Here is a 17,723-nt window from a genome sequence, read left to right on the forward strand (position 1 = left end):
AATAACACAGAACATCACTCAAAAAAAAAAAAAAAGGGGCGCCTGGGTGGCTCAGTGGGTTAAGCCGCTGCCTTCGGCTCAGGTCATGATCTCAGGGTCCTGGGATCGAGCCCCGCATCGGGCTCTCTGCTCAGCAGGAAGCCTGCTTCCTCCTCTCTCTCTGCCTGCCTCTCTGCCTGCTTGTGATCTCTCTCTGTCAAATAAATAAATAAAATCTTAAAAAAAAAAAAAAAAAAAAAAAAAAAAAAAAAAAAAAACCACATTCTTATTGCTCCAAAGCAATATTATCCATATATGTATGCCCAAGGGTATGGCTTGGTTCCAGAATAAAATCAAAAATATCTCAAGGAATGCAAAGACTACATCTTCTGTGGGCAATATTCCCATATATAACAATGTAATATCTCAGAAATAATTAAACATTTAATGAAAGTCGGGAAGCAAATATTAATATTATATTCACTGGTAAGGAACTGAGATGTATCTGTTTTATCTAGCTGATTTAGAAAGTATGTTATTTAATTCTTCAGTAAGGTAGAAGATAGAAAGAACACAAATCACAACCTAAGCTTCAGTCTCTTCAGCCGTAAAATAGGGATAATAGTACTCCCTCATCTTGTTGCTTTGAAGATCAAATAAAATAACACAAAAAGTTCTTAGTGCTTGCTCATGCTATACACTGATTAAAGTTGATGGCTAATATTTTTTAAATATTGATAATCCATATTTAGAAGCTCTAAGATAGCTCTTCAAAGCTTTTCAGAGCACAGCGAATCAAAAAGAATATTTTGGCTTAAGAAATTAAAAGTGGAGTATTCATATTATCCTAGGAATCAACTAGTAGTCGAGTCAGCTATGACTGAAAAACTACAGGTTGAATTTGTGATCTTTGCCACTTTTTCAAAATGTTATACATTAGGCTAAGTTTTTGTGGAAAAAAATTATGTTTTACTTTAGTTGTGTAGACAAAATTAAGCTCTTGGATCTTTTAATAAAGTGAGGATATATTTCTGTCCAAATGATGTATTTCTATTTCATTTCATTGAGAATGAAGGGGGGTGCTGAAATAATTAACAGGCATTAACCAATCTACAATAGGTATAAACCAGGATATTCCAGGGCATCTAGGATGTAGGGTCACGCTATCTAGTCTTCCTTCTCTATTTCAATAATACAGAGAAGAATTAATGACTATGCACCCTCCTACATGCAATTTTAAAGGCCAACTAGGCCAGTATTTTTTTTTTGGAAAACCAAAGTTTCATTTCATTTCAATGTATATCTCCAAAACAAATCAAGTATTACCAATTGTACTCAAACATATTGTAACACTTTCTGCAAAAGTTGGGACCTTATTATAAATTCCAATGGATTATGGTGCTCATTAGTTTGATATTATAACTGGTCATTTAATATTATTCAGATTTATTTTGACATATCTTTCTATTTGTAGATTTATGGACAAATAAATACTCAACAAACTCCTTCAGTGTCAATGTAAACACATTTAATAGATCAAACTTGTTCCATTTCTTCCTGCCTTGTTTTGTTTTGTTTTGTTTTGTTTTGTTTTGTTTTGTTTCAAAAAGACATGCTAATACAGGGGGTAAAAAAATGTTTCCAGATTCTTTAAGTCAAAGTATTTTCCTTCCACAAAGGATTTTTTGCTTGTCTTGACATCCCTCTAGTTTATTCTTCCTAGGGTCTTCAAACTCTCATTATCACCTAAAAGTGAAAGAAAGAAAGAAAGAAAGAAAGAAAGAATCAATTTAACTTTTCAGATTAGTGATTTTCTTTAAAAAAATCATTATAAAATGAAAATAAATGAAGGGTTAGAGAAGAGGACAGTGGAGAAACTAAAAGAAATATATGAAACCACTGGGCATACTGAAATGTTTCTATGCATAGTATGAAAATGTAATTCATGCTTAAATAGTTAAAATAATATCTTGTTCAGATTATCAATAATAAAAAATAATGGAATAAACAGTGTTCCAACTGAATGAAATTTTACTATGTGACAATATAAGTTAATTGATAAGGGGTTTCTGGAAGAAATTGATATTTCCTTTTTTTTTTTTTTTAGATTTTACTGATTTGACAGAGATTGAAAAAGAACATGCAGAGGGGAGCAGTAGGCAGAGGAAGAAGCAGACTCCCTGTTGAGCAGGAAGCCTAGACACAGGGCTCAATCCCAGGACGATGGGATCAGGACCTGAGCCCAAGGCAGATGCTTAACCAACTGAGCTACCCAGACCCCCCAGAAATTGATATTTCAGGGGCATCTGGATGGCTCAGTCGTTAAGTGTCTCTCTTCAGTTCAGGTCATGATCCCAGGCTCCTGGGATCTACCCCACATCTGGCTCCCTGCTTGGCAGGAAGCCTGTCTCTCCCTCTCCCACTCCCCCTGCTTATGTTCCCTTTCTTGCTGTGTCTCTGTCAAATAAATAAATAAAATCTTTTAAAAAAGAAAAAGAAAGAAATTGATATTTCAAGGAGAAAAAAATGTAGCAAGAAAAAAGTTGACATGGATGTAAACCATGTCAAAAAGTTGACATGGATTGTAAACCATGGATGCCTCTCCCCACTTTATTTCCAATCTTTGAACCAAGTAGCATTAACTCCATGCTCATTACTTGTAGTCTTGTTGTTCTCTGAGAATCTAAGTTCTGTGAGAGAAAGAACTGTTTCTATACCATTGTGTTTCCTCAGAACATTATGCAGAACCTGCCATTTAATAGGTGCTCAATAAAAAACATTTATTGATTAATGAATTATTTGTTTCACACTTCAGTATTTAAAGTCCAGGATTATAACAACCAATTAAAAAAATATCCTAATAACCTGAATTAAGAGTAGGTTTACTATGATCCAGAAGTGTGAGTTAGTTTCAAAACCTAATGCAATTATTGGTTATGTTGGTACAGACAAAGTACAGATCAGGGACTAGTAATCCTGCTTTATTCTGTACTCATCAGATCATAAATCCTAAGAAAATTTGAAAAAATGGACTCAATTAGAAGGGGGAAAGAGGGTACTGAAGTCTATAAATGAATCATTCATGCATCATTAAAAGAATTACAGAAAGACAAGTTGGGACACAATCACCCTTTTTAAATTTTTTAACCACACTTTAAATATGGATTCCTACTCTATGGAAGAGGATTTTGCAAGGCAAATTATAACTCTATAGTAGAATAATTGTTTTAATAATTAGAGATGAGAAAGAGTAGAATGGGTTATCTTCTTTTGAGGTGCTATGTTCTCTATGTTGATAAGGAGTTCTTCTAGAAAGATAGACTTAAGTCCATATTACTTCCAAATTGCTATTATATGTAAAATACAAAATAGCTAAATTCCAATGCTTTGTATAGACGGCATTATATATGTAGCTTTTAACACATATAAAATAATATTTGCATATATAGTGAAATGTTTTCCATTATTCCCATTTTAATTTCAGAGATATATACCAACCAAAACAAAAAGAAAAGAATTCTTAATGCTTTTCACATGTATTTAGTTGTTAACATCTGTAAGATAGTGAGTAAATAATAATTGGTATAGTATAAAGTCACTCTTTCTGAAGTACTTCTGAGTTATTTCTATTTCAATGGAGCAATTAAGAATTCATGATAAGCATACAAAAAGATGCTCAACATCTTATGTATTCAGGTAAATGCAAGTTAAAACAATGAGATATCACTATACACCTATTAGAACAGTTAAGATCCAGAACACTGACAACACCAAATGTGGGCAAGAATGTGGAACAACGGGAACTCTTATTCATTGTTGGTGGCAATACAAAATGGTATGGCCATTTTGGGAGATCATTTGGCAGTTTCTTACAAAACTAAACATGATCTTATCATGCAATCCATTAATCCTATTCCTTGGTATTTACCAAAAGGAGCTGAAAACTTGTGTCCACACAAAAACCTGCACGTGGGTGTTTATAACAGCTTTATTCATAATTGCCCAAACTTGGAAGCTAACAAAACAACTTTCAGGAGGTGAATGAATAAACAAATCCTGGTACATCGAGACAATGGAATGTTACTTAGCACTGAAAAGAAATTAGCTATCAACCCATGAAAAGACACAGAGGAAACTTAAATGGATATTATTAAGTGAAAGAAGTCAATCTGAAGGCTATATATTATATGATTCCAACTATATGACATTCTGAAAAGGGAGAACTATATTTACAGTAAAAAAATCATTGGTTGCCAGGGGCTAGCGGGGGAAAAAGGGAGGAATAGGTGGAGCACAGAGGATTTTTAGGGTAATGAAAACACTCTGTATCATACTATAATGGTGGATACATGCCATTATACATTTGTCCAAAACCATAGAATGCAAACACCAAGAGTAAACACTAGTGTAAAGTATGGACTTTGGGTGATAAAGATTTATCAATGTAGGTTTATCAGTTGTAACAAATGAACCATTCTGGTAAGAGATTTTAATGATGGAGAACGCTATGCAAGTGTGGGAACAGAGGTATATGAGAAATCACTATACCTTCCTCTCAATTTTGTTGTGAACTTAAAACTGCTCTTAAAAAATAGTGTTAAAACAAACAGGGATTTGTGTTGCTTTACCATTATGTCATATTTAGTAGAACTGCCTACTTAAAAGAGCAGAACAAAGACCATGTAGAACAGTTAGCAGCAAAATTCTGTACTTAAAAAAAAAAAAAAGAGTTTTGTAGAAAAGTTTTGAAGAAGTGCTATAACCCAGCAGTTCTGAACTCTAGTTTTGCACTAGAGCATGTACTATAGATCCAGGTCAGCAAGACTAACACAGTGTAGATTAGAACATCTTTTAAAGAATTTGCCAGTCCTGAAAGTGGAACTGATAAACTATAAATAAATATTTATTCATATATTTATAAATATATATAAACTATATATTTATATTTATAAACTATAAATAAATATTTATTCATAATAAGAAAGTAACTTAATAGCACACTGCCTTCTCCCATCCTCCATCCATTCGAGGAACCAAGTTGTCCTTGGATCATCCATTTTCTCTTTCCTCCTGCTTCCTTTTTTCTACTTTTTTTTTTCTACTTCTTCTTTTCTACCTTTCCAAGATCAGACACATACACACACACACTATGCTCATCATTTAATTTCCCTTCACTACTGGCAACTCAAGTATATGTTATATGTGTGTGTATATATATGATCTCATATAAGGCGTATTTCCTGCCCATCAACATCTAAATTATAAAAAATAATTATTGATGACAGCCATACATTGACAAATTAATAATTCAAGAAGTTACCTTTAAAAATCAAACACAACTTTTATTTAATCAGATTCTAAGTAGACTACCAAGGAAATATGAAAATATATTACTGAGGAAGAAAATATGCACTTAAGTTGTCAGTAGCTAAATTACCAATAAAAAGTATATATGTATATATCTTAATATATACATATATTTTAATATATAAATATACATGCATATATATATATATACACACACACACCCTTTAAAGTGTGGATATTTATGTATATTATATATATATATGCACTTATATCCTTTAAAAATATGGATATTTTAAACTTCACTTCACTTCTCTTTTCCTATTCTTGTTCATTTATCCTAGGAAAATCAATTTCCCATTTTAGTTTAGATTTTCTGTGATTTGTAAGTTGTGGGGACTCTAATTCCTGTTGAAAAGTGTTGGTGAACTAATGGAAAATTGCCAAAAGGAAAAGCATTTTTAGTAGGGAATTTAGATTTTTAAAAAATACTCTCCATATCTGAAGTGCTCAAAATTGCCTCAAGTTGCCATCAACATCACCACATTCCTCTTACCAAGCTGCCTCTCTTCACACCCCGACATTCAAAATAAAGAACCCAAAGAGTTGTATGATTTCATTGTTTTTCTGTTTTAATTAGCTGTGCTGTTTTTCCTTGGCTGACCACAATCCACTGTGAGTTAACTCTGACTTAGATTATTTTAAAAACCCAGCCCTGTTTCCCTGTAAAAATGTGTATAACCCATTTTAGTAACAAGAGTGTTCACTTAAATTCTAATCATAGCCACTATTCTCTGCAAACCTTTTTTCTGTGTAACAATACCTAAGTCAGTCTTTTTCAGTTTGTGTCTTTGTGGTTCATGCTTCACTAATGATGCTTTCCCCTATGTTACACTTAACATTATCAATATAAAATAAATTTTGTTTTTAACATTTTTTAAAAGAAAATATAGTGTTCAAAGACGTCATAGCTTTCTGGGTGTGTGTATGTATATATTATGTTACTTATGTTCTATATTATATATTTATATATTATATTGCATTATGTTATATATTATATAGAATTTCATTCCAAAAATTTCAATTAAGTATTATTCTATTCAGTCTAATTTTTCAGCACTGGAAATACCCAGAGAGACTCTTAATCTGCTGGGTTAGTGAGAGATCTATGAATAGTTCTTATTCATCAGTCTCAAATAGGATAATTGACCGCAGAATTCGAGACAAAAAGGTTTGAAAGAGGATGTGGCAAGGTGGTAAAGGAAGTAATTTAAGATGTTCATGGGGCTCTTGAATAGCAGATTTTTGAGAGGAGGGGGGAAAACACCTTTCTAAGTTCCTGGGATAATCTCTTAAACATGCAAATAAGTGACTAAGAGAAAAATCAATGTAGCAATGGATAGGGCATTTTTCCGTGGCATTTGGGATCATGTTAAAGCTGGTGAGAATTAAACCAAAATCTCAAGGGTCTCATCTACAAAGGTAGGGGTAAACGAAGAAGAAACCAAATGACTGAGAAGACTACTGAGCTAGGATTTTAATCACTGGTACCATGTAAGATTTTCTTTTGCTCTATTATGCCATAAGGGGATTAAATGATTTCTCTGTCTTCTGAATTTCATGGGCTCCAAGTGGATTTTAATGGATTTCAGATGATTTCACTACAGTGCCGAGAAAACAATCCACATTACTTAAAGCATAAAACCAAATGGACAGTTTTACAGTATATTTCCATTCATTCATAGAGTACTATGACAATGCCACTCATTGTATCCCTCCAAATCTCATCTAGAAATAATTATTCAAGACAATATTATGTTGACAAAATAATACAAGTTATTTGCCTTTTAAAATACGTATGATTTTTAAAATCATATTCTAAAAGGAATATCAAAGAAACGTAAAAGTATACCACCATGAAAGAAAATAACTATTCATTTTAAGTGGCTGAAGGCAAATTATAGATAAAAGATTTTCACACTGATATTATTGCTAGTTTCAGGGGAAAAAAGATTCAAGTTTCTAAATTCACATACATAAATGGGCATGTATAGAAATGGTAGTTGCAAGAATAACTTCCTCATTAGTGGGCTTGTTGCTTTGAGGGAGACCATGTGTATACAGCCAGATTCTATAAAACCTTGTGTATTCGTTAATAATTATCACATACCCAACTATCTATTCACCAGGTTAATCTTTGTGGTAATATATGACATACTCTTGCTCTTCAACTGTTAGGGAGAAAGGAAAGAGAGCAATGACTAGGTGATGACAATATAGTGGTATGAGTGTAATGGAAAAGTTAAGCACAGGGTACTGTGGGAGCAATTGAGGAGTGCCTCGTCAGGAATGGTTACGGATGGGGAGATACTGGAAGTTCAGCAAGGTTTTCTAGAAGTGTTCCTGCTAGAAGAAGGAGAGTGATTACTTGCAGAGGTCCACATTTCCTGCCCATCAACATCCAAATTAAAGCAAATGGACTCAATCTGGATTTAAAATGTTAATGCCAGGTTAACAGAATATGTGGAAAGTACTAGTATAACCAAAGTCATCAAGAGCTTGGTACATCTTCATCTTTCTCAAGAAAAGGTGGTAAGCTGATCTTCCCTAAAGATCCAGTTCAATACAAAGCAAACTATTAATCTGGTGAATTTCTATATAATAAAAGACCAATAATTATTATAGTATTTTAAATGGCTATTCAAAACTCAGTATCAAGCTATAAAAATTCCGTATTTAAAGAGACTCATTGAATAACTGTAACCATTTGTTTTTTGTTTATTTAAAAAAAGAAAAAACAATTTCATTACTACAATTCATGGGTATGTTTAACATTTTTTCACTCAACTGTAATCAGACATACATTGTTCTTTCTTTTTTTAAAGCCATCCCAATATTCTGACCAAACCTCATCCCTAACATATGTATACATATTTGTGTGTAGTTAAAAACATACAAACAAATATAGCAAAGTAATGGTTATTAACTACACCAAAATATGCCACCTGAAATTTGCATACATCTTAGTTTTTGCTTTGGATAGTAAAGCTTTAGGATTTCAGTTTACAATTAAATGGAGTTAAGATGATATTTTCCAGTGTATATGCAGTGTTCTTTATAACTTAATTTTTTTAAAAAAATGAGCAAGCAGCTTGCTTATAACAAGAAAGGTTGACAAGATTCTTACCACAGCATCTCTGAAGCTTGATTAAACATCATAATTAAACTATCACATAACAATGAATTAAAGAGTAGATATGACAGGATATGTTTTATTCACATTGGGGACTATCTCACCTGTGGTTTAGAATGACTTTAAGCTTGGTGATCTAAATTTTTAGAGTTAAAAATATAACCAGACATGATTATGACTGTGTTATCTCAGGCAACTGTTCAGTGGGCAGCTTAACTAAAACACAAGGAAATAGAGAAAATATTGAAAATTATTTCTCATAAAGAGTTCACCCTGAATCCTAAATAAGCAAGGTTTTTAAAAGTTAACATGCCCCTATCCATCTTAAAATATTACATAAATACGAAGCTCCATTCCTAAAGCAATCCTAGGGTTATAAAGCATACATGTATAAATGTGAAAAATGAGGAACTATAGAACATCAAGAAGATTTAGCAACTGTATACTAAGAGTGACAGTAAATTCCTTTCAATAAATATATGAAGGGAGAGGTTAAAAGAGGGGATATAGACACTCATTATTTTAAAAATAAAATTACATAACAGATTGCTACAGAAAATATTTCCTTTGGATCACAAAACAGCTCTAAAGCATTGCTAATATACATCTGAAAGATACGTGGGTTTTTGTGTTTTTTTTTTTTCTGCATGCGGTATCTCATATCTGAAAGGAAAATAAATAGGAAAGATAAATATGATAGCCATGGAAAAAGAGGTATCAAGCACAATTAATGGAGGATGTCCACCATGAACATTATATAATGAACTATGATCACTATGACCAAAAATGAGGCCATGGAAGAGTCAGAGGATAACAAAATAAGGACAACTGCTAAGGGTTCTTTTAAGATATAAATTAAGCTACCATCTGCAGAAATATGACTTCAAAATCGTAACTTTTGTATAATTTTTCCTTAATTCTTTGGCATTTTAAAAACATACTGTCTAAGCTTATATTTCAAACAGATTATAAAACAAAGTCTAAGGAAAAAGGTAAGTTTTAAAAGGCCGTAAACAAGAACAAATATCCAGATGCTGGCAGCATACTCTGCATGAAAACTTTGCAAAGAGCTCCATCTACAGACCATTCATAATATGCCATGCTCAGTTATAAAGGTGTCTATTCCCACTTTTCCTCAACAGTTTCTCATGATTTGTTCTGTTTTAGCACAGAAAATGTTACATTGAATAAGACACAAAATTTCACAATTTTACCTCTCACACTATAATATTTTTTCACAGTTGAGGGTATTACTCAAATATGTCTATACATTGAGGACCCACCAGTGGGAGAGCATTAGCTCCAGTTATTCCCTGAGGTTAATTCTAAAAGTGGGCTAAAAGAGAAAAGATTCTTTACATTTTTTCCATTTTTTCATTTTAAAAGCAACTTTATATTTTTTATTTTCCAATTTCTCATATTTCTTAATAGAGTTTAATTTTTAAAATACATTTACAATCTTGCAACTGAAGCAAATCAGAGACGACTTAAGCCAGATACCCCTTTTTTCCCCTAGCAAAAATTACTTCTTCCTTTATCCATTACTTCTTACCCAACTACTACTAAAGTCAGAGAAAGTGATAATACAAAAGAACCTGGAAGGAATTATGTGGAGCAAACAAATCCAATATATCTCTAAATCCTTACTTTTTAATCTCTAAAGCCCATGTAAGTCATTTGACATCTTATCTCAAGAAATAAGACAAATCCCCAGGTAGACCTAATTTCAAATCTCACATGTCTGAAAATTACTATATTTATTCATAAGCCAAGCAACACCTAGAATCAGGATGTAAGAGAAAAGAAGAGAAAGCTCCAAAACACTACTCTTCATACCAAAGAGGGCAACATAGAGTGATTTAGACAACCAATATTAAATATTTACATACTTTAGAATACAAGTTCACCACTGGCCACAAATTTTGACCACTAAAGTCTCAAATGAAGTTTTATGAACACGCCGTAATGCCTTCCATGAAGATATTTCCATTTAAAGATTACATAGGTAAAACAAGATGATTTGATTCTTTAATTTCATACCTGGCATGAAATAGTAAATATCTTACTCATACAGACAATTATGGAATTGCTGTACAATAAGTGTACAAATCTCTTAAAAAAAAAAAGTAAAGACAACAGCTATTCCAGACCTCTGCTCTTTAGAACAAATCTGACACAAGGTTAAAACAAATTATAGACTCTCATATTTGGAAAGATTATTGAAGGTAATTAAATCCAACCACACCCCTAATAGAAGAGCCACCCCTTGTCAAGCGGTTATCCAGGCTATTCTCAAACCCCTCACTACATCTCAAGTTGTCAATTTTTTTCTTTGAGCAGATCTGACTGATAGAGGGAAATTCATCATTATATTTAAACTAAATCCTTCCATTACAGTGCCAGCTGGTAGCTCTGCGCTCATTTTTAGGTCTATGTGGAACAAATTCAACTCTTTTCCGGGAAAGAGCCCTGAGATAGTTGAAGAGCATTCCAACCATTCCCCTGAGGCTTTCCTTTTCCTCATAAGTGGTGACAGTTCTGTTCATTCTTCCTACATGGAATGGTTTTAAGTCTCTTGTCTTCCTGGCCTTTTCTCTAGAAGAGATATAATTTGATATATTCCTGAAAGTATGGGAATGCCTGGGAGGCTCAGTCGGTTAAGCCTCCGCCTTCAGCTCAGATCATGATCCCTGGGTCCTGGGCCTAGAGTCCAGCATCAGGCTCCCTGCTCAGTGGGGAGACTGCTTCTGTTCTGCCCGACGCTCCCCCCGCCTGGTCCCCCTCTCTCTGACAAATAAATAAATAAAATCTTTAAAAAAAAAAAAAAAAAAGCAAAGTAAAAGAAATTATGATACCCTGAGAACAATCCTCAAGAAGGATCCTTTACACAGTTGGGTGAAGTCATCTAATACCTTGGCATAGTAGGGGAATATATTTTTATTAATATAAGTTAGTTCAGTTAAAGTCATTTTAACCAGGGTTGGGGAACCTGAAAAGGGTAGGACACCAAAAGCTTATTGCTTGCTAACAAGGTGCCTGTTTTCTATTCTTTCTTTTTCCATCACTGCTGTTCCCATAAAGAAAACTGCAGTCATAAAGAGACTCCCCAGAAAACTGAGTGTTTTGGGATATAAATATGTTACTTAGAAAGACAAATATATTTTTTATGCTGAGCTCTTAACCTCTATGAGAAGCTTTTATAGGATTTTATGTAATTTATAGAGAAATATAATAAAATTCTCATTTCTTTTGTACAAAAAGAGTTAATGCTTGCTAAAGATTTGCATGTAAAATGTGATTCCTGAAATGAAAGAAGTTGTCCTAATCTATCACCATATCAAGACTATAAAACTAAGCTGGAAGAAATAACAGGATACCTCGGCTTTATTATTAAAAAAGAATAATACAACCAAACTAGTTTTTTTTCACTCATCAGTAATAACATAAATTCAATCGAAGTATAGTCTTATATTCAACTTACAAAGTCAATAAAATCTTGCGTACAAATTTATATGCATAAACATAGATATGGATTATATAGGTATGGATGGAGATATATACATCAGAATATATACATATAATTATATACAAATATATAAAATATTTCTTTGTAATATTTTAGAAATAGGTTGTAATGCAAGCAAGCAAAACTCAAAATGTGAAAGTGAAAAATATGGCCCACTTGTATCTTTACCTTTCCTTTTATACTTTATGTTCTAAAACCCCTTTTATACTTTATATTCTAGAAACCCCAAAGTATTTTTCTTTACTGCATTTAGATGAGCTTTGCTACCATCAAAACCAATCTCTAGATCTATATTCACATCTACATCTATATACCTGTGTATCTCTTCAAGATGTCGTAGGTGATAATTCAGTGTCTTCTGACACTAATGTCTTTTATGAAGCTAGAATTATGTGGGGCCTTAGTTAAAAAGCAGAAAGAATGCCATTACCTTCTGTTATTTGTGAAAGTAAATAGATTTCTGGGCCTCCCCCTCCAGTTTCACAGGGACTATATGGAGCGTACTTCATACTCATGAAAAAGAAAGTTAGGGAGTGAAGCGAGTACCTAACAGCACGCTATCTGCTGGGGCAGAGCTCCCTGAATAACTAGTTCTGCAGCGTGAATGAGGGCTGTGCTGCTAATGATCCTGTAAAACAGAATAAAATATCATCTTTTATGCAGTCTAACAATGCAGTGTAAACATATTTTTTTGAAATGAGTAGAACCAAGTTGTTATGATTTCTCCATTGGTCATCAGAAGTATCTCCATCAACAATGAGAATTCTTCCCCAATTTATGGGACCTGCTTGAGCCAAAGCTGTAAGTCAATGACCTATTTGATCATATTCAATACTATAGACATTTCAATAAGCTGAGAATAAGACAATAAAAAGAAAGAGAAAATAAGGCTTCTCAATGGAAATGATACAATTTGTAATTTTAGTTATCTAAAAAATCTTTTCTCAGTGGAGACTTAGGGTCAAATATATGTCATTAAATTTAATTTAATCACTCCATTTTTAGCTAGGAGAGGAAAATAATTTCTCATAAATTTATGATGAAACAATAAATGATTTTTGTATACCACATAGGCTAATAATGTAATCGATAATATTTTCAACTGCTCAGTTAGGCACTAATATTTAACTGGGAATCTCTATAGTTAACCAGAGTAAAATAACTGAATTTACTCCACACATATCATAGATATTTCTTTATTTCTATTAAGAAAAATCAAATATCTGGTAAGCAAAATCTAAAGAAGCAGGAAAAGAAAAACATAAAATAAACCAGAAAAGCACCAGTGTTTTTGTCTACAAAAATATAACTACATGGGGATGGCTGCATAGATATATTTTTATAGACAAAAAGGAGAAATATCAATTTTAAGGCAATTCTAAATAAGTTGATAAAAACATTAAAAGTTTATTACACTGTCACTTACAAACAACATGTTTGTTAGAATTATTGGTTAGCTAAGTAAATGTTAAGAGAAAACAATACTATTATTATATATCATTATCATCATAATAAAAACTATTACCCTTTTTTTTTTAAAGATTTTATTTATTTATTTGACAGAGAGAGATCACAAGTAGACGGAGAGGCAGGCAGAGAGAGAGAGAGAGAGGGAAGCAGGCTTCTTGCTGAGCAGAGAGCCCGATGTGGGACTCGATCCCAGGACCCTGAGATCATGACCTGAGCCGAAGGCAGCAGCTTAACTCACTGAGCCACCCAGGCGCCCAACTATTACCCTTTTTGAGTCCTATGTTCTCAGCATTATACTAGGTGCTTTACAAACATTAGGTAAGTTTATCACCACAACAAATGTTATGTGCATTTTCTCACATGCATTTTTCTTTTTTTTTTTTTTAAGATTTTATTGATTTATTATGACAGACAGAGATCACAAATAGGCAGAGAAGCAGAGAGAGAGAGAGAGGAGGAAGCAGGCTCCTTGCCGAGCAGAGAGCCCGATTCGGGGCTCGATCCCAGGATCCTGGAATCATGACCTGAGCTGAAGGCAGAGGCTTTAACCCACTGAGCCACCCAGGTGCCCCCTCACATGCATTTTTCAGATGATAAAGCTGTAGCGAAGACTCCACATTCTCTGCCCAAGGCCAGTCTGTCTAACCCCAAACTGATGATGTGCAATCTTGCCTCCCTGCCTTTAAAACACCACATTTAAAAAGCCACACTCTGTGCCTTAACAATCGTATTGATACACGTGTCCAAAGAATTTTATTTTCATTTTTACAATTCTATATTCTTGTACTCTTAACACACCTTTTAAACTAGAAATACAGCATATTTTTATTTTTATAGAATAATATTTTATTGATTTAACATTAACAATTCATACATACAAAATTTAATCATTTATAGTTTTATTATATTTTAATGTTATACTGGATCTTTCTATTCAGAATCAAATCAGAGTATTAAATTGCATAGTAGAAGAAAAATTTTGAGGACATTAAATTGGTTGTGAAGTATTGAGCGAAAGATGGAATAAAAGTTTGATTTTTTAAGTTAAAAAAAGAATGTTAAAACAATTTCTAAGAAGTAAAAATACCTTGGCTTGTCATTAATTATTGAATATAATACTTTACTTATAAATATTTAGGAAAAAATGTAATAGAAGATAAGGAAGAATTCCCATAAATCAATACTTTAATTTTCTTAGTTTTCTAAGTAAAGTAACGTAAGTACATGAATGCAAGTGGTTTAAAATGAAATAAATTAATTAATACATTAATCTAGAACATTGCATTATTCTCTATGTCGAATGAAACAGTAGTTTTGAGAGCAGAGATGAATTTAACCATGTATTTCCTTTTTCATAATTATTGAAAAACATGCAGTTTTAACTTTAAAGATTAAACTAACTTTACTACTAAAAGTTAAGTTTTCCTTCTGCCTCTGCTGAGAGCATATAAAATGATACTTGCTGTGAAATTAAAAGTTTCTCACTGAAGGTGCACCCAACTAGGTTATATTTTTCTCAGTCTGAAATGTCTCCCACTAAAGCCTTTAGTCTGAAATGTCCCTCACCAAGAAAGAATGCGTGACCCATTTGCAGTTGCCACTAGGTGGAAGTCAAGACGTTCCCTCAGTGCAAGCCCTGGTGATAGGGAAGCTGGTCTTGCCAGCACTTCACCCAGAGCCCTAGTGTGGAAAGGAAGGCCCATGCCCACCTCATGGCTGTGTGTAGGCCCCATGCCCTTGCGGATGCCCACACAGACGCTGACAGCTGTGTGCAGCCTTAACTGCCACCTCTCAGAATTTTGAATGTCAGCCAGGAATGTAAAAGAAAAGAGAGAACATCTTATAACCACAGCCAAGCTTGTGATGGCCTGATCACTCCAAAGCCTCTAAATCATTCTGAAGACTATCAACGTAATCATTGCTGCAGATAAGTTTTCTTTTTTTAATCTTTTCCACCAATGTATTCAAACAGCTCAACAGCTCTTGCTGTCACTCCTCATTCTAATCAGGCTTCCTCATACTTCAGACATCAGAGGTTTGTTCAAGAGCATATGAATTTGTATTTCCACCCAAAGTTAAGACACAATGTCCAGGAGCTAGGCACTGTGGAGGGCCACGTACTACATCTATCTGAGAAAAGCTGATCGCTGTGAATTTCTGTGCAGAACACAGACTTAAGATAGCATATTCAGGTGTTATCATGAAAGGGGGCAAGCTTGGGAGATTCACCATGAGAGTCAAGGTAGGGTCTGGTGTGCCCAATCCAGAAGGATAGCTCAAGGCACAATAGCTCAAAGTATCTTTTAATTCTGGCTTCATGAAGAAGCTGAAGAGAATTACTGAATTATCTCCAAACTTACAGTATTGAATAAAGTATATTTATAATTGACCTAATTATAATTTGGGGAATCAAAACTTACACTTGGATTTTTGACTGTGCAATGAGGGGTGTGGGTGGTCAGAGCCCCCAATCCCCCTGTTGCTCAAAGGTCCATAGTATACACTGAAACTACAACTCATTTGCAGTAATTCTCCAATATAAATTTCCAAATATCTCCTCTCTAAGAATTGGTGAAAATTCTTAGCAAAGTGACAAAACATATAGTCTCTGTTCTGGTACACATCAGTCTCCCTTCTCTCTTTGCATTGCCCATTTCTTTGACTTCTTCTATGTACTTCAGTCCTTTTCGTGTCATATGAAAGAACCAAAGAAAGTGGTTGTTGTTGTTTTTTTAATATTAGAGCCATCACATAAAACTCTGCTAATGAAGTTAGTCGGTGTGAATTTCTGGTACAATCACTCTCAGTAGATCTCTATTTAGGCTTGCTCCCTCCATTTGGCTCTGGGAAAAAAAAAAAAAAAAAGCCACCAGTGTTTGCTCTCTATTAACATGGCTCCAAGACCTGGCACCAGCCCATCTGAGGGCTTTGCTAGGTACTCTGCAACTTACTTCCTTGATTCAGTACCCAAGATGATTACAATTAGGAACAGACGCTAAAGCCAGGCACTCTGGATCTGAGTCCTGGCTCTGTCACTAACTACCTATGAGGCTTTAGGAAATCTAGCGAGCCTTTTTCTGCTTCAGACTCCCCATTGGTACAATGGGGATAATAGGACTCACCCCTACAGTTCTGTGGGGATTAAATTACTTCACTGGTGCAAGGTATTCAAAACTGGTCTTAGCATGTGGTATTTTATATTACCTACTTTTATTCTGCCCAGCTGATATCTGCTGCCCAGCTAATTTAAGAGCCAATGTCTGAATGCAATACCCAAGCGGTGACCCCGATTCTTGTAATTGGAAAACGGGATGTGTCTCACTTAATTAGCTAAATGTTTTGATCATTAAGAAGGCATAACCAAATTCCAAATTTGGTTAGGGAAGAGATGAGAGAAAAGTAAAATCGTCCTTTTTCTTCTGGGAACTATGAGATCTAGGTGCTCATATTTAGGAGAAAGCTGTTGAAGTTTGGATTAAACCTGGGCTTTCTCTGTGTCCCTAAAACTCAACCTGGCCTAGTGTAATGGTTAATTTTATGTGTCAACCTAACTAGGCCACGGTACCAAGTTATTTGGTCAAATGTCTCTGTATGTCATGATGCCATGAAAGTATTTCTTAGATGAGATTAACATTTCAATCAGTAGACATTGAGTAAAGCAGAATGTCCTCCATAATGTGGACAGGCCTTATCCAAACAGTGGAAGACCTTGAAAAAATGACAGATTCCTCTGAGGAAGACGGAATTCTACCAGCTGACTACCTTCAGGTTCGAACTGCAACATTAGCACTTCCATGGGCATCCAGCCTCCTGGCCTACTCTGCCCATTTTGGACCTGTAAGCCTTCATAATCACATCAGTCAATTTCTTAAAATAAATCTCTTGTCAGATGATATAGAGATAGAGACAGAGACAGAAATGAGATGGAGACAGAGATAGACATAGAGATAGACAAGTACATCCTATTGATTCTGCTTCTTTAGAGACGCCTAATACACTGAGCTTCCAAAAGTAGATTCCTGAATGCTAACAACCTATACTAGGTCCAGAGGGAAGAGTCACTCATGTCTTCTTCAATTTCCCTTGAGTGGATACAGAGACACATGTTTTGTAATTGCTTTTGTGAAAGGTCAGGGACTGCCCAGCTGGTGGGCCTCCATCCAGTGAGAACTTACCCAGCCCTGAGAGTAGTTTGGTGAATTTACAATAACAGCGCTGGATTCACAAAAAACAATGCAAAGATATACTTTC

At 34.2% G+C, this 17,723-nt stretch overlaps 1 long non-coding RNA gene across 1 annotated transcript in view; it reads right to left on the reverse strand.

Annotated features, from left to right (window-relative positions):
* Nucleotides 1–1,492: 1,492 nt before the first annotated feature.
* Nucleotides 1,493–17,723, reverse strand: part of LOC125094292 (uncharacterized) — a 154,593-nt gene continuing 138,362 nt past the window's right edge. The window contains exon 4 of the long non-coding RNA XR_007125441.1: nt 1,493–1,725. This is a non-coding gene — a long non-coding RNA (uncharacterized LOC125094292). The remainder of the gene's footprint in view (nt 1,726–17,723) is intronic.

The sequence above is a fragment of the Lutra lutra genome, chromosome 2, assembly GCF_902655055.1.
Source record: "Lutra lutra chromosome 2, mLutLut1.2, whole genome shotgun sequence".
In the NCBI taxonomy this organism is placed as follows: Eukaryota; Metazoa; Chordata; class Mammalia; order Carnivora; family Mustelidae; genus Lutra; species Lutra lutra.